The sequence below is a fragment of the Mobula hypostoma genome, chromosome 29 (assembly GCF_963921235.1).
Source record: "Mobula hypostoma chromosome 29, sMobHyp1.1, whole genome shotgun sequence".
NCBI lineage: Eukaryota > Metazoa > Chordata > Chondrichthyes > Myliobatiformes > Myliobatidae > Mobula > Mobula hypostoma.
The window spans coordinates 25,278,763-25,299,424 of NC_086125.1; the positions used below are offsets into that span (position 1 = coordinate 25,278,763).

General features: G+C 42.3%; 1 protein-coding gene across 3 annotated transcripts in view; it reads right to left on the minus strand.

Annotated features, from left to right (window-relative positions):
- kank2 (KN motif and ankyrin repeat domains 2) overlaps window positions 1-8,923 on the minus strand; it is a 151,382-nt gene extending 142,459 nt beyond the window's left edge. For 2 of the 3 annotated variants that reach the window (XM_063035631.1, XM_063035633.1), the window contains exon 1: window positions 8,205-8,921. The gene's annotated coding sequence lies outside the window, so the exon portion shown is untranslated. Of the gene's footprint in view, window positions 1-8,204 lie in introns of all 3 variants that reach the window. The other variant, XM_063035637.1, reaches the window with a different exon arrangement.
- Window positions 8,924-20,662: the final 11,739 nt, after the last annotated feature.

Consider the following 20,662-nt stretch of genomic DNA (forward strand, 5'->3'; position numbering starts at 1 on the left):
TTCAGGATTTAGAACAGAGATGCGGAGAAATTACTTTAGTCAGAGGGTGGTAAATGTGTGAATTTGTTGCCACGAGCAACTGTGGAAGCCAAGTCACTGGGTGTATTTAAGGCAGAGATAGATAGGTTCTTGATGAGCCAGGGCATCAAAGGGTATGGGGAGAAGGGAGGGGAGTGGGAATGACTGGAAGTTTTGGATCAGCCCATGATTGAATGGTGGAGCAGACTCGATGGGCCAAATGCCCTACTTGTGCTCCTATACCTTATGGTCTTATGGTCTATGGATTTTGCAGATGCTGGAAATCTTGAGCAACAAACACAAAATGCTGGAGAAACTCAGCAGGCCAGGCAGCATCTGTGGAGAAGAATGACCAATCGACGTGTCTTGATGAAGGGTCTAGGCCAGAAACGTCTAATGTTTATTCCCCTCCATAGATGCTGTTTGACTTGCTGAGCTCCTCCAGCATTTTCTGTGTGCTGCTCACTTTAGAGAACGCCAGGCAGCATGGAAGCACACTGGGGGTCTCTCCATATTTGTCATTTTTTACATTTAATTTTACTTAGGCTTTCAGGGTGGGAACAGGCCCTTCTGGCACGATGTAGAATCACATCCATGTGTCCAATTAACCCACTAGCTTGGTTGAGTGAACTCGGCCTTTTCTCCTTGGAGCGATGGAGGATGAGAGGTGACCTGATAGAGGTGTATAAGATGATGAGAGGCATTGATCGTGTGGATAGTCAGAGGCTTTTTCCCAGGGCGGAAATGGCTGGCACGAGAGGGCACAGTTTTAAGGTGCTTGGAAGTAGGTACAGAGGAGATAACCGGGGTTAGTTTTTTACACAGAGAGTGGTGAATGTGTGGAATGGGCTGCCAGCGACGGTGGTGGAGGTGGATACGATAGGGTCTTTTAAGAGACTCCTGGACAGGTACATGGAGCTCAGAAAAACAGAGGGTATGGGTAACCCTAGGTAATTTCTCAGGTAAGGGCATGTTCAGCACAGCTTTGTGGGCCGAAGGGCCTGTATTGTGCTGTAGGTTTTCCATGTTTCTAACTGGTCCATCTTTGGGATGTGGGAGGAAAGTGAAGCACCCAGCGGTTATGGGGAGAATGTCCTTACAGAGAGTGGCAGGAATTGAACACAAGCTGTAATGGTGTTACGCACTGTGCTACCATGCGACCCCTTATTCTCATCAAATCCACTCAGATTCCATCACTGGCCTAGACACCTGGGACAATTTACTATGGCCAATGAACCTGCCACAGCATGTCTTTGGGGTGAGGGAATCCTACCTGGCTATAAGTTATAGTCATTTATTGATCCCGGGGGAAATTGCTTTTCATTACAGTTGCACCATAAATAATTAAATAGTAATAAAACCATAAACAGTTAAATAGTAATATGTAAATTATGCCAGGAAATAAGTCCAGGACCAGCCTATTGGCTCAGGGTGTCTGACCCTCCAAGGAAGGAGTTGTAAGGTTTGATGGCCATGGGCAGGAATGACTTCCTATGACGCTCTGTGCTGCACCTCGGTGGAATGAGTCTCTGGCTGAATGTACTCCTGTGCCCAACCAGTACATTATGTAGTGGATGGGAGACATTGTCCAAGATGGCATGCAACTTGGACAGCATCCTCTTTTCAGACACCACCATCAGAGAGTCCAGTTCCATCCCCACAACATCACTGGCCTTACGAATGAAGTTGAAGATGCGAACTCCACATATTCAGCACCAGAGGTCGAGGTTGAATCTGGGTCAATAGCACTGTGAGGCAGGGGCTCTACCAGCTGTACCGCTGTACCACTGTGCGGGTCCAGAAATCCGGGCCCAAAGATCAAACTCATGATTAACATGTCCTGGGCTGGGTACCCAGAGTCCGGCAGAGTCTGAGGGCAAAGCTGAAGGTTGAAGTCCGGACCTCAGAGAGCCTGGACATGGGAAATCTGAAAGTGGAAGATCGAAGTCGATAAATCTGGAGATAGAAGTTCAAAGGTCGAGTCTGTGAGTCCGAGCCGGTGACTGGAAACCCAGAGGTGTATAGGAGTGAAACAGATCAGCTGGTTGAGTGGTATCACAACAATGACCTCGCACTCAACATCAGTAAAACCCAAGGAACTGATAGTGGACTTCAGGAAGGGGAAGTGAGAGAACACACACCAGTCGAGGGATCAGCAGTGGAAAGACTGAGCCGCTGTAGGATTCTGGGTGTCAACACCTCTGAGGATCTATCCTGCGCCCAACATAGTGAAGGCACGCCAGTGGCTAAATTTCATTAGGAGTCTGAGGAGATTTGGTATGTCACCAGTGACTCTCGCAAATTTCTACAGATGTAACATGAAGAGCATTCTAACTGGTTGCATCACCACCTGGTATGGGGGGGGGGTTATGGAAAAATCAGAAAAATCTGCAGAAGATGGTAATCTCAGTTAGCTCCATTACTAGCCTCCCCACCATCGAGGACATCTTCAATAGACAATGCCTCAAGAAGGTGGCATCCATCATTAAGGATCTCACTATTCAGACCATGCGTTCTCCTTATTATTACCTTATTACCATCAGGAAGGAGGTACAAGAGCCTGTAGACAAATACTCAATGTTTTAGTAACAGCTTCTTTTCTTCTGCCATCGGATTTCTGAATGGTTCATGAACCCAAGGACACTGCCTCACTATTCTGCTATCTATTTGCACTACTTTTAAAAAAAAAAATTTCTTACTGTAACTGTTTTACTTCTGCTGCAAAACAACAAATTTAATGACGTTTGTTAGTGATAATAAACGTGATTCTGATACCGATTAGATGGCATCTACCAACCTTAAGCTTTCAGCATTTGACCTATTAGCCTGTTGACAAGTTTGTGCTTCCCACTTGGGGCTGGGATCCACTCCCTGGTAGGGTCAGAGAGCTACCCACTAGTGCCCACTGGTTACAGTGTTCATCTATGTTCAGAATTCCTTCCGTGAACGATAGTTTCATTGGAAAACTCAACCAATAATCTTGCAGGAAGATGGATGTGCAGGGAAGACTTCGTTTTATTGTTGTCAGACCACCAGGCTTCACGGGAGGTTTGGCCACGACACAGAGGATGAAATGGATAAGTCTGAAATGTGTCTGGTATGTGGACAATTGTATCTTGTAGGGGTTGAGGAATGAGGGGAGGGAGAGATGCAGAGTTAAATGAGGGTAACTGGTTCAAGGGGAACTGTATTTAGAAAGGTGTAGGGGACAGAGAGCAGAGGAAGAGGAATGGTTAGGGATTCATAACCTACTAACGTAAGACACATGAACAGGATTAGTCCATGGCCCTCTCAAACCTGCCCCGCTATTCAATAAGAGAATGGCTGATCCCGTTATAGTCTTAACACCATCTTCCTACTTCTCCCTAGTTGACTCCCAAACCCTCTGAGTGCGAATATACACTCAGTAGCCACTTTATTTTGTACGCCCGTACAACTGCTCATTTAAGCAAATATCTAATCAGATTCAAAGATTCATGATTCAAAGAACATTTATTATCAAAGTATGTGTGCTGTATACAACCCTGAGATTTGTCTTCCCACAGACAGCCACGAAACAAAGAAAACCAGGGAACCTGTTCAAATAAAAACATCAAACCCTACCATCACACGCAAAAAAAAACCAAATCATGCAAATAGCAAAAAATGAGCAAAAAACATACAATATAAAACACAAAATAATCCAGGCATATTCAATTCAGTTCAATCTTCATTATCTGCAGGCCACCCTGATCAAAATTGCCCAAAATAGCAGCAAAAAAGGAGCGACCAGAAACCAGAAACACATCGTAACATGAACTAGAGAGTCCAATCCACAAATGGCATCAATTAAAATTTGCCCAAGACCCATAGGTCCAGCACAGTCCTCCAGCAGAATTGAGCAAGAGGGAGAGAGAGACCATTCTAAAGCAGGGACGTTCCTCTGGAAGCAGCGAGTGAGAGGCTGGTAGACAGAGCTGAACACTTGCTCACCTTCCGCTCTCACCTTGATGATTCAAATCTTCCTTGAGGCTTTAATTGGCAATATTGGAAAGAAATGGAGTTAATCAGGGGCTCACGCCCCATCTCCAGGCTTCTTGGCCTCGAGGCCGTACGGTTTGCTTGAACTCCCTCACTGAGCACCTCTGAGGCAGCAAGGTGCCAGATTGCTTAATTGTTCTGAAACCACACTACCAAAATGTAGATCAAAGGCTCCAACAGTAGCAACACCACATTTAAAACAAAAACAAAATGTAAAAGAAGTGGAAGAAGTAGTTCTGTGAATCTTCTGGAGGATGTTGCCCTTGGTCACGTAATTCACTGGCAGCATCTTCTTCCGAAAATCTGCCAATCACATATCAGCATCTCAATGCATAAAAGCACCAATCACGTGTCAGCATCTCAATGCATAAAAGCACCAATCATGTGTCAGCATCTCAATGCATAAAAGCACCAATCACGTATCAGCATCTCAATGCATAAAAGCACCAATCATGTATCAGCATCTCAATGCATAAAAGCACCAATCATGTATCAGCATCTCAATGCATAAAAGTACGCAGACGTGGTCAAGAGTTTCAGGTATTCAGACCAAACATCAGAATGGAGAAGAAACGTGATCTAAGCTGCTTTGACCGTGGATAACAGTTAGTGCCACAAAGAGTGGTTTGAGTATCTCAGCACCTACGGGTCTCCTGGGATTCTCACACATAACAGTCTCTAGAGTTTACAGAAAATGGAATGAAAAACCAATGAGCAGCAGTTCTGTGGTGAAAATGCCTTGTTCATGAGAGAGGTCAGAGGAGAATGGCCAGACTGCTTCAAGCCAACGGGAAGGTGGCAGTGACTCACAAGACCACACATTACAACAGTGGTGTGCAGAAGAGCATCTCTGAACGCACAACACATTGAACCTTGAAGTGGATGGGCTACAGAAGCAAAAGACCACAGACATACACTCAATGGCCACTTTGTTAAGTTTAGGAGATACCTGATAAAATGGCCACAGACTATAATCAATAATTGCACTCCCCGAGCTCTCTGAAATGGAAACGCCAAGTGTTACAGGCCTCAGAGAGAAGTTCCTCCTCACTGCCCTCTTAACTGGGTGGTGGCCCTCATCTTCAAACTGTCTCCTGGTTCCAGATACTCACCCTCCATCAGGAGAACACCTTCTGAACTTCCACCTGTAAATACACCTCAATACCTATAGTGCTTCAATAAGATCACCTCCCATCTTTCAAAAATTGAAAGAAAGCCCGAAAGTTGAAGAGCAAAGTCAGCAAGTCCAGAAGGCAAGGTCTGTGAGTCTGGGCCAGGGATTGGAGGTTGGCATCTTAGAGTCTGGGTCGGAGGACGGGAGACCTGGAGGTGGTCTGTCCAGGGACCAGAGGCCTGTCTGTCTGTGTCTGTGAGGGTGTGGGTGGGTGGAATGGTGAGAAAAGGGATTGTTCTGTTACTGCTGCTGCTGTTTATGTTGTTCTGCTGAACATGGTGAGCATTACTACATTGGTACTGGAATGGGTAGTGACATTCGCAGGCTCCTTGGGTGTGTCGGTTGTTAACACACATGAAGCATTTAACTGTACATTTTGATGAACAGTAATGTGATACATTAATCTGAATACCAGCTCAACCTTCTTTCATTCTACAGTCCTGACGAACGGTCTCGGCCTGAAACGTCGACTGTACCTCTTCCTAGAGATGTTGCCTGGCCTGCTGCGTTCACCAGCAACTTTGATGTGTGTTGCTTCATTCTACAACAGCTTCTATTGTGTGATAAAACTAATGAATCTTCTGGATACAATGCCCAATGCATGTATTTCTCTTTAAACATGAGATAAAAAGTTTCCACATGTAATCTCACAAAGTGCCTTGTAAAGTTTCATCATAACTGTCTTACCTTTATACTCACACCATTGCAATAAGCCAACATTGTCCAATGTCCAATGCAAGTACCTCTCCTTCAACATGAGACTGAAACAGTGTTCCAGACGTACGTAGTCTTACAAGTGCCTTGTAACTTTTATCATAACTTTCCTACCTTTATACTCACACCACTCCAATAAGCCAAAGTTCCATTAGCCTTCATACATTGCTGCATCTGCATGCCAGTTCATGTACTTGAAACACCAAATTCACTCAGAACACAACATTTTGTAGCCTTTCCCCACTTAAATTAAAATAATTTGCTTTTCACTCACGCTTCCGTGCTGAAAACTTCATGTTTTAAGAATCCGATTCAGGTTTGTTATCACTGACTTGGATGATGTGAAATTTGTTATTTTGCAGCAGCAGTGCAGTGCAAAGGCAAAGCGTTGCTACAAATTACGAGAGTAAATAAATCGTGCAAAGCAAAAAGAAAAAAATGAGGTAACATTCATGGGTTCATAGACTGTTCAGAAATCGGGTGGCAGAGAAAAGAAGCTGTTCCTGAATCATTAAGTGTATGCCTTGGAGCTCCTGTTCCTCCTCCCTGATGGTGATAATGAGAGGAGGCGTGTCCCAGTTGGTGAGAGTTATTCGTGATGGACGGCACCTCCTTGAGGCATCACCTCTTGTTGGTATCCCCTGTTGTGGGGAGTGTCGTGCCCCTGGTGGAACTAGCTGAGTCCAAACCCTCGAAGCCTCTTGCATTGGAGACTCATACCAGACTGTGATGCAAGCGGTCAGAATACAGTACATCCACAGAAATCTGTAAGAGTCTCTGGTGGCATACCAAATCTCCTGAAACTCCCAACAACGTAGAGCTGCTGGTGTGCCTTCTTTGTGATAGTATCCTTCAATATGTCATATTATGCCTCCCCTTACCAACTTCTTGCTCTGGTTGTGGGAGAAACAGGTAGAGAGACTGGGAGATGCTTAGTTTTTGGCTGGGTAGTGTTTGGCCAGGGCAGGGGTGATGTGGCAATACATGCAATGCCTTGTGACTGACACCTGGCTATAGATGAACAAGAAATCATGCATAAGAAAAGCATAGCAATTCTTACAGCACATATTAAACATAGTTATCTTGGATGTGTCAACATACTATTCAACTCAAACTTTGCAGGACGAAACCAAGTTGTTTAGAAATACTCCCAGGGCTTTACAGAACATTGAAGGGTAGGCTGTGTTCAGATTTAGGCTTTCTTGGAAAATGCAAAGCAACATTTCTCCAGGATTATATTTGGGACATGTTACTCAGTTGACAAGAAAATGAAGGGGTGATAATAGTTGAACTCATGATCACTGAAAGACATTGACAAGAACATCTCCCTTTGATGACCATTCAGGCAGGAATGATCCAGAAAGGCAAGCACATAACCTTCACTCAAACAAAACAAACCAAGAGACATTTCAAAACAACATTCTTGCCACCTACACAAGCTGAAAGAATGTAGATGCATTGTTTCTGTTGCATCATCGACTGAGACTACTAAAGTGGAAGCAGAAAATTCCATAGGAAGCAAAATAATTACGTTCAAAGTAAGCTTATCATCGTATATGTCAACATATAGAGCTCTGCAATTCAATGAAAGACTGCGCCAAAAGGGCGGACAACCATATGCAAAAGACAAAAAGCTGCAAATACAAAAAGAGAGAAAAAAAGAATAATGATTTTGTAAAGTTCTAACGTTCTAATAATTATTTTCTAAGCATATAAACATGAACTTGGGGCTGGATAAGCACAGAACATCAAAAATAAAGGAAGGTGCAATTGAACAGCTAATAGAAAACAAAACAGAGCAGCAGGGTACAATACAACTGATGGAGGAATATGAAACGTAAGCGTCAGCAAGCAACGAAATAGATCATAGTCCAATAAAGGGAAAACTTTTGACAGAATTTACTTATAAGGCCAAACAGAGCCCAATAGTAAAAATATAACAAAGGCAATAAACATTTTTGTTATACCCATATTAATATATTCTTTTGGCATAATATCTTGGTCTGAAACCAATCTGGAAAATTTAGAAAGAAAAATAAGAACTGAAATTACAAGTTTTAGAAAACACTGTGTGCACTCAAACACAATACCTAGGACAGAAGGAGGAAGAGGAATTACAGACTTTAAACAAATTATAGACTGGTCAGATAAAACTTCCGAGGATATATTTTCGTCAATGAAAACAGGATTCAGCACTCCACATGAGCATATGCAATTCTGATAAGTATACACCACTGAATTTGAATGAAAGTACAACCCAGAAACATGATGAAATTACCACTACAGAAGAAAAGGTTAACCAATAGAAGAGCACGACCCTCCATGGAAGACATCCCCATGATCTGAGCAGACTAGATGTCGACAAGGAAGCCTCGAACACCTGATCCCAGAGTTGGAGAGTGCTTTCCAGAAACAGAAGGGTTCCTTGTGGCAATACAAAACCAGGTGGTTAATGGAGCAAAATAAATCAAAACTGCATTAATAGAAGACCAACAAGACAATCAATGCAGGACATGCCAAGTGAAGCCAGAAACAATTCAACACATTACAGGATTCTGTAGCGGTTTAACTCAATCTGATTACTTACACAGTCACAGTCAAGTGGCAAACATCGTTCATTAAAATCTTGCTTTAAAATAAAAACTCATAAAAGACACCATACTTTACCAGTTTTAGAATCAGAGTCCTATAAATTATGACATATCTATTGTTACAGATAGGTCAATCCATAATAACTGTCTGGATATAATATTACAAGATAAACATGCAAGAACAACTTACTTAAAAGATATAGCCATTATAAACACACACAGCATACAGAAATCAATCAGTGACAAGCATCAGAAATATGTTGAATTAAAAGAGGAAATTGAAAGACTATGGAACATGAACAGGGTACACATTGCCCCAACAGTAATATCTACAATTGGTATCAGGTCAAAGTCACTACACGATAGCATTAAACCATTAGGCCTGTGCCGCAATATTCATGTAAGTCTCCAGAAAGCCATAATACTAAACACCATCAGAATAGTCTAAAAATTCCTAGCAATTGAGAAATTAGTGCACTTGGCTGTGCCTGTACCCCAGGTTTTACCAGCTGGAGCTGAGAAAAAAATTTAAAATAATAAATAAAAAAGCAATAAATATTTTGATTATAAAATGAAAGCCCTTGAAAGAAAGTCTATAGGTTGTGAGGACAGTTCAGTGATGGAGCAAGTGAAGTTATCCCCTCAGTTCAAGAACCTGGTGGTTGAGGGGCAATAACTATTCCTGAACCTAGTGCTGTGGGGTCCTGAGACACCTGTACCTTCTTCCTGATGGCAGCAGTGAGAAGAGAGAATGACCTGGGTGGTGGGGTGTCAGATGGTGGATACTTCCTTCCTGCGACAGCACTCTGTGTAGATGTGTTCAATGGTGGGGAGGGCTTTACCCATGATGGACTGAGCTGTATGCACTACTTCCTGTAGGATTTTCTGTTTGAGGGCATTGGTGTTTACGTTCAAGGGCACTGTGATGCAGCCAGTCAATATACACACCACCACACATCTATAGAAGTTTTGCAAACTTTTAGATGTCATGCCGAATCTTCACAAACTTCTAAGGAAGTAGAGGCACTGCTGTATTTTCTTTGTAATAAATAGCACTTATGTGCTAGGCCCAGGACAGGTCCTCTGAAATCATAACACTGAGGAATTTGAAGTTGCTGACCCTCTCCACCTCTGACACCCCAGTGAGGACAACCAATCCCGTCCTCCTGAAGTCAGTACTCAGCTCCTTGGTTTTGCTGACGTTGAGTAACAGATTGTTTCTGCGGCACCACTCTGCCAGATTTTCAATCTCCTTCCTATATGCTGATTCAGCCAATGACAGTGGCATTGTTGGCAAACTTAAATATGGTATTGATCCTGTGTTTAGCCACATGGTCATAAGTATAAAGCAAATAAAGCAGATGGCAAAGCACACTGCCTTGTGGTGCATTTGTGCTGATGGAGATGGTGGTGGAGATGTTGTTGTCAATCGAAATGACGAGTCTGCAAGTGAGGAAACAGAGAATCCAATTGCACAAGGAGGTATTGAGGCCAAAGTCTTGAAGCTTATTCATTGGTTTTGAGGGGGGGGGGGCTAGAACTGAATGCCAAGCTATAGTCGATAAAGAAGATCCTGATGTGTGCATCTTTGCTGACCAGATGTTTCAGGATTGAGTGAAGAGCCAATGAATTGGCATCTGTGGACCTATTATGCTGATAGGCAAATTGGAGAGGATCCAAGACGCTCCTCAGACAGGAGTGGATATGCTTCATCTCCAACCTCCCAAAGCACTTCATCCCTGTGGAGGTAATTGCATGATGTAGACGGTGAGGCAGATTACTATTTTCTTCATAAGCACCAGTATAACTGAAGCCTGCTAGAAGCAGGTGGATACCTCAGACTGCCAAAGCGAGAGATTTAAGACATTGGTGAACATTCCAACCAGTTGATCAGCACTGTTCTTTTGTTCTTGGCAAGGAACCCCATCTGAACTGAATACTTTCCGTAAGTGCCCTCTCCTTAAGGATGCTCTCACATCTGCCTCAGAGACTGAATTCACAGCCTCTTCTTTTGGAGGCTGTGGGATTTCTTGAATGCTCTGCCATATTTTGACAGTCAAAGTGAGCATAGAAAGCAAAACTCTATCGTCACCTATATCGCTTGACTTCATTTTGTAAGAGCTAATAGCATTCAAGCCCTGCCATAGCTGTTGAGTATCCTTCAGTGATCCAAGTTTAGTCCAGAATTGCCACTTCACTTGGATGCCTTTCCAGAGATTGTACCTGGACCTCTTGTAACATTCTTGGTTGCCATTATTGAATGCCTCTAATATGGTCCTCAGCAGACTGTGGATCTCTTGGTTCATGAAGGGCTTCTGGTTGGGGAACATTCTGAATGATTTTATGGTGACACACCCATCTACACATTTTGTTTCAAGTGGTATGACCAAAAGTTGGAAGTATTAAAGAACTATTCAGAAACAGAGAGCACTTCCAAAGTCCATGATACCAACACTAGGTACTCATCACGAACCATTACTTCTAGCTCCACCTTCACCAACTTTCCAGCTTCAGAATGTCTCAGCACGGTCTGCTTTTTGATACGAACTTGATTTTACCCCAAAGCTAATGGGTAACCCATCAAGTGGCAAGGTTAAAATATTTGCTTGGCTGGTTGCAATTAGATCTCTGTCCCTCCTCAACCTTAACCAATGCTCCTGATATAGATAGAGACCATATGTAATCATTATTTTATTTAGAGACAGAGCACGATAACGTCTTTGGAATGGGGGAGGAAACTGGAGCTCCTGGAAGAAGCCCACACGGTCACAGGGAGGATGTATAAACTCCTTACAGACAGCAGTGGAATTGAGCCTGGGTTGCTGGTGCTGTAATAGCCTTACTCTAATCATTACACTACCGTGCCGTGGATGAGATACATTTGCAAAGGCAAGCAAAGCATCCAGTTGAGTCGTACATTCATGAAACTCTTCCCCAACAGCAGAGCTACCCTTGACCTGTTGCCCTCTGAGCTTTTCTATCAATGACAGGGTGCAGGTCTAAGCTCCACGAGCGCGACATGGAAACAAGCATCGGACTGAAACATCACTGGAGACACTCTGTATTGAATGCATAACCAATAGACATCACCAAACTCTTCAGACTCTGCCTGGCATCCAACTGCACCATGCAACCATGGTCTGAACTGCAACACTACAATACTTATAAACTATGCTGATGTGTACTTCAAAAGCGTGAAGACACAGCTCCAGTAATTGTGTTCACATTTATTTTTTGCATTTGTAATAGATGTGTGCAGCTGTCAGAAATCGTTACCTTGCCACTGTACACTGCTATACTTTGCTACTTTCCCATGCTTCCACCTTGTATGTGACTGGTTTTGGTTTAGAACATCTGGTTATGTATCCCAAGTCTTCCTTTTCAATGCATTGCAGCTAAAGCAGTACCAGTTCTACCCTTCACATTCAACATGGCCAATTTCCCGACACTCTGTATTCAGCTTACAATTCTCCCTCATCTCCCACTTCTCCTTTGGTCCTGTTCTAACTGAATTCTGCAGCTTGGATTCTCTGCTTCTCCCCAAGTTACTTTGTTCATTCCCATTTTCTTTCCAAATGCTTCAGCCCTGTTTTCAGGGACATCAGCCAAACCACTTGGCCTTCTACCCACTTCCTTCAGAATCCTGCATAACTTGTCGAAACTGAGTTTAATTTTTCCACTCCTGATACAATGCCCAACATCCAATACCTTCCCCTTTCTTTTCAGCTCATACAGAAATGTTACTAAAATGGTCCTACTGATACAGAAAGGGGGATTGGTCTCCTCTAATAAATACAAGAGATTGTGCAGATGACTTACCCCCTCGTTCCAGGAAAGTATCTTGTAAGGTCAGGCAGTCAACGTTTTGGACCAAGACCCTTCATCAGGACTGGAAAGGAAGACAGAAGCCTTTCCCTCTCTTCTTATTCTGTCATCTTCCCCTTCCTTTCCAGTCCTAATGAAGGGTCTTGGCCTGCAGGGTCAACTGTTTATTTCCCTCATACAGGTTGCCTAACCTGCCGAGTTCCTCCAGCATTTTGTGTTAGTCTCCCCTTAGTTTCATTGCATTAAGTAGCGGACAAAGACTCTTTTACTGGATAAATAATTTTACTGATTAAATAATCATCTTCAGTTTTGATGACCAATCAATATCTAAACTGCACAGTGGGGTATGGGACGCAGTGCTGAATTTTCATTGTCATTCTATGCCTGGAAGAGTGGGAACTTGACCCTTCTCCAATATGACTGACCGGCTAATTGGCTCTTTGCCCAAACTGTACTTGGACTTTGGCAGAAGCAGCCCATTTTCCCAGCCTTTGTGGTTTACTGGTTTGGGGTTTTCTGTGCTTCTCTGAGTGGTGCTTTTATCTCTTTCTTGCATAGATGCTGGCTGCCCAGATCCTGAGCTGTCTCCCACACATGCTGGAAACTCAGTGGTGCACATTCACAACTCAGAGGGCAGAAAGTTTGATCATGATGAGTTAGTCTGAGTGAGCTAGGGCTTTTCTCTTTGAAGCGAAGGAGGATGAGAGGTGACTTGATAGAGATGTACAAGATGATAAATGATATAGATAGAGTGGATAGCCAGAGACTTTTTCCCCTAGGGTGGAAATGGCTAATATAGGACATGATTTCAAGGGGTTACAGCAAAGTATAGGAGGGAAGTCAGAGATAACTCATTACACAGTGAGTAGAGGGTGCATGGAACGTGGGTGGTGGTAGAGGCACCATTAGGGCATTTCAGAAACTCTTAAGCAGGCACATGGATGATAGAAAAATTGAGGTTTATGTAGGAGGGGATGGTTAGATTGATCTTAAGAGTACAACATTGTGGACCAAAGGGCCTGCACTGTGCTGTAATGTTCTATTTTATTTTGTAAAGGATTGAATCTCAGGATCAACCAGAGACCTACTTACCCAACTTTATCTGGTGGAAGACCACCCACTTACTGGAATTCTCAATTCAAGTAAGCTGTGATCTCAGAACCTGAATACACTCAACTGAAATCAATCAATTTTGGACACTAAAATCATCAGGGATCTTTGGGAAGGGCAGCAGAGTGGAGCAAAGGAAAATGATTGGACGAGATCAGCATAGCGGCTAGCATAACACTTTATTGCCTCGGCGACCCAGGTTTAATTGCTGCCACTATCAATAGGGAATTCATACATTGATTCTGCGCCTGCTTGGGTTTCCTCTGGATATTCCAGTTTCCTCCTGCATACATAGAAACATAGAAAATAGGTGCAGGAGTAGGCCATTCGACCCTGCACCACCATTTATTATGATCATGGCTGATCATCCAACTCAGAACCCTGCCCCAGCCTTCCCTCCACACCCCCTGATCCCCGTAGCCACAAGGGCCATATCTAACTCCCTCTTAAATATAGCCAATGAACTGGCCTCAACTGTTTCCTGTGGCAGAGAATTCCACAGATTCACCACTCTCTGTGTGAAGAAGTTTTTCCTAATCTCGGTCCTAAAAGGCTTCCCCTTTATCCTCAAACTGTGACCCCTCGTTCTGGACTTCCCCAACATCGGGAACAATCTTCTTGCATCTAGCCTGTCCAATCCCTTTAGGATTTTATACGTTTCAATCAGATCCCCCCTCAATCTTCTAAATTCCAATGAGTACAAGCCCAGTTCATCCAGTCTTTCTTCATATGAAAGTCCTGCCATCCCAGGAATCAATCTGGTGAACCTTCTTTGTACTCCCTCTATGGCAAGGATGTCTTTCCTCAGACTAGGGGACCAAAACTGCACACAATACTCCAGGTGTGGTCTCACCAAGGCCTTGTACAACTGCAGTAGTACCTCCCTGCTCTGTACTCGAATCCTCTCGCTATAAATGCCAGCATACCATTCGCCTTTTTCACCGCCTGCTGTACCTGCATGCCCACTTTCAATGACTGGTGTATAATGACACCCAGGTCTCGTTGCACCTCCCCTTTTCCTAATCGGCCACCATTCAGATAATAATCTGTTTTCCTATTTTTGCCACCAAAGTGGATAACTTCACATTTATCCACATTAAATTGCATCTGCCATGAATTTGCCCACTCACCCAACCTATCCAAGTCACTCTGCATCCTCTTAGCATCCTCCTCACAGCTAACACTGCCACCCAGCTTCGTGTCATCCGCAAACTTGGAGATGCTGCATTTAATTCCCTCATCCAAGTCATTAATATATATTGTAAACAACTGGGGTCCCAGCACTGAGCCTTGCGGTACCCCACTAGTCACCGCCTGCCATTCTGAAAAGGTCCCGTTTATTCCCACTCTTTGCTTCCTGTGTGCCAACCAATTCTCTATCCACATCAATACCATACCCCCAATACCGTGTGCTTTAAGTTTGCACACTAATCTCCTGTGTGGGACCTTGTCAAAAGCCTTTTGAAAATCCAAATATACCACATCCACTGGCTCTCCCCTATCCACTCTACTAGTTACATCCTCAAAAAATTCTATGAAATTCGTCAGACATGATTTTCCTTTCACAAATCCATGCTGACTTTGTCCGATGATTTCACCGCTTTCCAAATGTGCTGTTATCACATCTTTGATAACTGACTCCAGCAGTTTCCCCACCACCGACGTTAGGCTAAAACCAAGGGCATAAGGACTAGTAACTTGCGGGCATGTGATGTTGGGACTGGGAGGATGGTGACACTTCTGTGAGATGGCAGCACTCTTGGATGCAGCGACCACTCAAAGGTTTGTTCACTTTGTATGTCCTTTTTATGATCGCAAGCCACTGCTGAATACTAAGAACATCAAATACTGTAGAACCATCCGTTCAGTGAGTTGTTTGCTAGACTTATTGTGTACTGTCACATTATCACCTGGACTTGTAATGTACCATAGGACAGTGTAGACTGCCAGTGATTATCTTGGATATTTTTATTGTATTGTAAGACCCTATTGGACATTGGTAACATAGAATACTGCAATTTTGGTCCACGGGTTAATTGGTGAGATCAGTGGTGGGGGAGCTGTATTGCCTCAGTTGTGGCCACGGGCTCACCTGTTGCAGTTGAGCAGGAGAGGAGACACCGAGGTGGTGTGGGAAAGCACTTGTGGGGCGCGCTGGAACCCATACTTGGGTTGGGGGCTGGCCCTTCCCATTGGCGCTGCCTCGTAGAAGAACAAGCTGGACCAGGACAACTTACTGTCAATTCTACAGTTGTGCCACTCAAGGGCTTAGGTTATATTATTTTTTTCTTTGCCACAGTATGCTTTTCTGAAATCGTAACCATATGTACTTTGTGGGGAGTGCTGTTGGCACTGTGTTTTGCACCTTGGCCCCAAAGGAACATTGTTTCATTTGGCCATATTCATGTATGGTTGAATGACAGTTAAATTTGAATACTTCACTGTATATCTCAATGTTTCAATGTACACATGACAAATAAAACTACTCTTGATCTTGACAATGGACAGCACAGCAGAGGTCTTTTCCTATTCCTTGTTTTAAGTGCAATGTTAGCAGAGTAATGAAGATGCCCTGGAATAATTTTCTGTTGAGGGAAAATGCCTGATCATGAGGGTCTTAGGAAGGATGAAAGAAAGTGTTTTTCTGAGGGAGGGGTTGGTAAAAACAAGAGGGCATAAGTTTAGGATCAGAGGTGAGAGATTTAAAAGGGACATCAGGGTAGCTTCTTCATGCAAAGGGTGATTGGTAACCCTAAGGGAAGGGGTACATTGAAGCTTGTCTTCAGTTCCTGCTGAAGAACAAGCAAATCCTGTCAGAAGGAGCAGAATACCATTTGCATTAGGATATATCTGGCTGCATAGTCCCAATTGCTGATACACTCAGTGGCCACTTTATTAGGTACATTAGCTCATTAATGCAAATATATAATCAGCAAATGTATGTGGCAGCTCTCGAAGCAGGCATGGTCAAAAAGTCTAGTTGTTGTTCAAACCAAACATCAAAACAGGTAAGAAATGTGATCTAACTAACTTTGACCGTGGAGTGATTGTTGGTGCCACACAGGGTGGTTTGAGTATCTCAGAATGTACTGATTTTCTGGGATTTTCACACACAAGTTTCTAGAACAGGGGTTCCCAACCTGGGTCCATAGACTCCTTGCTCACTGGTATTGGTCCATGGCACAGAGTTCAGAGAATAATGCAAAAAAAAACAAAACGAAAAATCCAGTGAGCAGCAGTTCTGTGGGCAAAAATGCCTTGTTAATGATGGAGGTCAGAGGAGAGTGGCCAGCCTAGATCAACCTGACGGGGAGGTAACAGTAACTCAAATAACCATGTGTACAACAGTGGTGTGCCGAAGAGCATCTCTGAACATACATGCTGAACCTGGAAGTGGATGGACTATGGCAGCAGAAGACCACCAGCACACACTCAGTTCCACTTTATCAGGTACAGGAGGTATCTAATAAAGTGGCTACTGAATGCATGCCTGGCAGCATCCAGGTACAAAATAGCCTGTGTGTATCAGAGAAACTTCTTTATCAGATTGGAAATGCGTCAATATTTTACGCTTTAGGTAAATTGATATTTTGAGACATCCCCCAAGCACAGGGAGGGTCCAGGGACCTTGTGGTTCACATTTCGTTTACTTTTATGGTAGATAATTGAGTTAACATCCCATAAATCAGTATCTTCTGGGTAGTTTGGCAGTTGCTACGATTTCCTACCCTGTGTCTAACTTCCCTTTCTACTGTTTTATTGCACTGTGATCACAAAATCAAAAATCCCCAGCAAACAACCAACTCTATCAAGTCAGAAAAAAGATACAACGGAGTTGTTGTATCAGTGCCTTTGAAACACATCTGCCCAATAATATGGTGCACCAGAGAAGAGAGGATTAAGCACCTTCTGTTCAAGCTCCTCCTCCCATCTGATGATAATGTGCATTCGTATCATTTAATGATAAAGTATTGAGGCACTGTTTCACATTTTGACCAGAACGCTACCAAATTGCCTAGTTAGCTACCCTGCTCAGGTCATGGCTGTGTATTCTGAGATGTTGATGCCCAGAACTTGAAGCTGCTGACTCTTTCCACCTGGGCTCTTCCTTGAACACTAACCCACCTAAGTGGCTGCAGCAAGGTAATTTTCAACAATTCAGAAGCAGCTTGTTTTCACTGTATACTTTATAACAGTCTATGAACACTACCTTGCTATTCCCTTCACTTTCCACTAATTATTTATTTTTGTAGTTTATATTGCACTATATCTAGCTGCAAAGCAACAAATTTCACATCACCTAAGTCCCACACCTTCAAGTCCAGGGACAGTTAATACCCTACAACCATCAGCTTCCTAAACAAATCTAGATAACTTCACTCACCTCAACTATGAACTGATTCTACAACCTACAGATTCAATTTCAAAGACTTGACAACTCAAGTCCTCAATGTTATTTATTTATTTAATTTGTATTGGTCTTTTCCACATTAGTTGTTTGTTTTTCATTCACTCGATTATGTTTCTTTGTATCTACTGTGAATGCTAACAAGAAAATGAATCTCAGGGTAGTACATGGTGTCATATGTGTACTTTGATAATACATTTACCTTGAAGTCAGTGATAATAATGTGTTTTAATGTCTTTCCCTTCACCTCTGTGACCACTCCCTTTACAAATGGCCCTACTCTCTCTACACTCATGACTGTGTGGTTAGGCCCAAATACCATCTGTAAGTTTGCCACTGACATCACTGGTGTTGGCAGAATCAGATGGTGATAAGGCTGATGGTGTTGCAACAACTTGTTACATATACCTGTTTGGGTGCATTCTCCAGATACCTTATAAGGTAACCATAGCCTTGCACTCAAAATCATTAAGACCGAGGAATTAATTGTGTGTTTCAGGAAGGGGAAGTCAGGCTTTGCGAAGAGTCAGCAATGCCAGGACAGATTAAATAGTTTCCTGATTTGTCATAAAGTTTTATGACTTGAAAGAGCTACCTTGATGCATTCGGGACTCTGATTATACTTGCCAAGTTCCATGTAATGAAATGACTACTTCACAGAGAACTTAGTGATATCTCACCATCAAGCATGGAAATGGTCAAAAAATTGGTAGAAACTATGGCCATTGTAATGCACCAATCATTTTGCTCACAGCGATATCCAGAAGCTACAATGAGATCCCTCTTGGTGAGATTTCAGAACAGGTTACAAATAAAGGCAACATCTTGACGTTGAGAATCAACACATCCTCAATGATCAGGTAAACCAAACATTAGTGTCCCTTAAATAAAATACACCATATTTGAGGTTGAAAACTATAATGCCTTGTTGGAACTAGAATACAATGTCAAATCGGGTTGTACTGAAGTTTTAACAGTCTTTCAGTCTGTCCTGTGGAGATGTGACAGATTGAGCCGTGGAAAGCTTAAACAGTCATATGGTGTCGAGTTAAAGCTGTAACACACCATTGCCTTTTGGTAAATTTTGAAGTGCTTTAACTGTGACATTGCCAAATACTACAGCATTGTAACAATGACAGACTTTATTTTTAGGGGACTGTTTAATGTCTTTTTCTCAGTTAGCGGACAAATATGATTTATCTAATGTACACCTTTTTAGATATTTACAAATTAGGATTTTTTTTTACGTGGTTTGTTACCAAATTACCCTTCTGTTTATCTACCTAATATGATAGATGTTCTCTTTCAGTTTGAACCATTTCAAAAAGGGTTGATAGCTATAATCTATAAGCGGTTACTGAGTCTAGGAATGATATCTAATGATAAAATTAAATGCACTTGGGAATTGGAACATCATTTACGGATAATCAGTGGAGTAAAATTTTTCATTTGGTTAATAACTCATCTATTTGTGCCCATCATTCCTTGATACAGTTCAAGGTAGTACACCGGGCCCATATGTCAAAGGATAAATTAGCGCATATCTTCCCTAATATTAATCCGATTTGTGACAGATGTAATACTGATTTGGCCACTTTAACTCATATGCATTGGTCTTGTATAAAGCTAGCTAACCTTTGGAGACTGTACCTCTTCCTAGAGATGCTGCCTGGCCTGCTGCGTTCACCAGCAACTTTGATGTGTGTAACTTTTGGAGAGATGTTTTTAAAACAGTATCAGGAGTTTTGGATCTGGATATACAACCTAATTTGCTTACGGCAAATTTTGGGATTATCCCATCGGAAGCAGGAAATATTCCTGTTTCCGCTCAACGTATGACAGCCTTTTCGACATTACTGGCTAGGAGAGCCATTTTATTGAAGTGGAAGGATTCTAATCTGCCTACGGTCTTTTACTGGCTCTCCTCCATTATGTCCTGTTTAAGTTTAGAGAAAATAAGAAGTCAGAAATTTGATACATCCTTTAAATTTGAGCAATATTTTCATTTAATTTGATTTATTAGGCTTTCAATCTTTTTTTTCGAAGTCTTAGATTTGATCAGAAAGTAATTTTTTCTTTCTTTTTTTTGTCATATCCTCAAAATGGACTGCCCAGTCCCTTTTTTTTGGTTTTATTATAGTGTAGTGGGTTTTTTTTCCTTTTCATTTAAAATCCAATGTTTTTCCCTTTCTTTTCATAAACTGGTAAGAGGAGAATTGTTACTTTCTTTTTTTAATTATTATATATTTTACACTAGTTTAACATTATGATTTTGACGTTTATGTTAACCTTGGTTTATTATGGAACTGATATATGTATTTGAACTAATTCACCTCTTGACTGTATGTTTGCCTTTTTAAAAAATCAATAAAAAGATTAATAAAAAAACCAGACAGACTGAGTTAGGCAGTTAGTGTTACAACAGTGCTGTGTCAGATGGACCAGTTCTGGACTGTTAACATATCATCCAAAACAGTAATAATCAAGTGTCAAAAATTCTTAACATTTGGCCCAATTTCCATGATAGAAAGCTGTTCAGAAACGTTGGCATTTCTCCCCCAAGTGTCCAGAATTTTGAGACTTATGCAAATACGGAGATAATGAACATTCTGACAGGTGCTCACCACACAGTGCAAACTTTGCAAGTCCCTGGCACTTATGTAAGGACATCTGTCCATTGTAAATGGTGCACAGCCTGCAACACCATTTTTAAGACCATAAGACATAGGAGCAGAATTAGGCAATACAGCCCATCAAGTCTGCTCCGCTATTTCATCATGGCTGATCCTGGATTCCATTCAA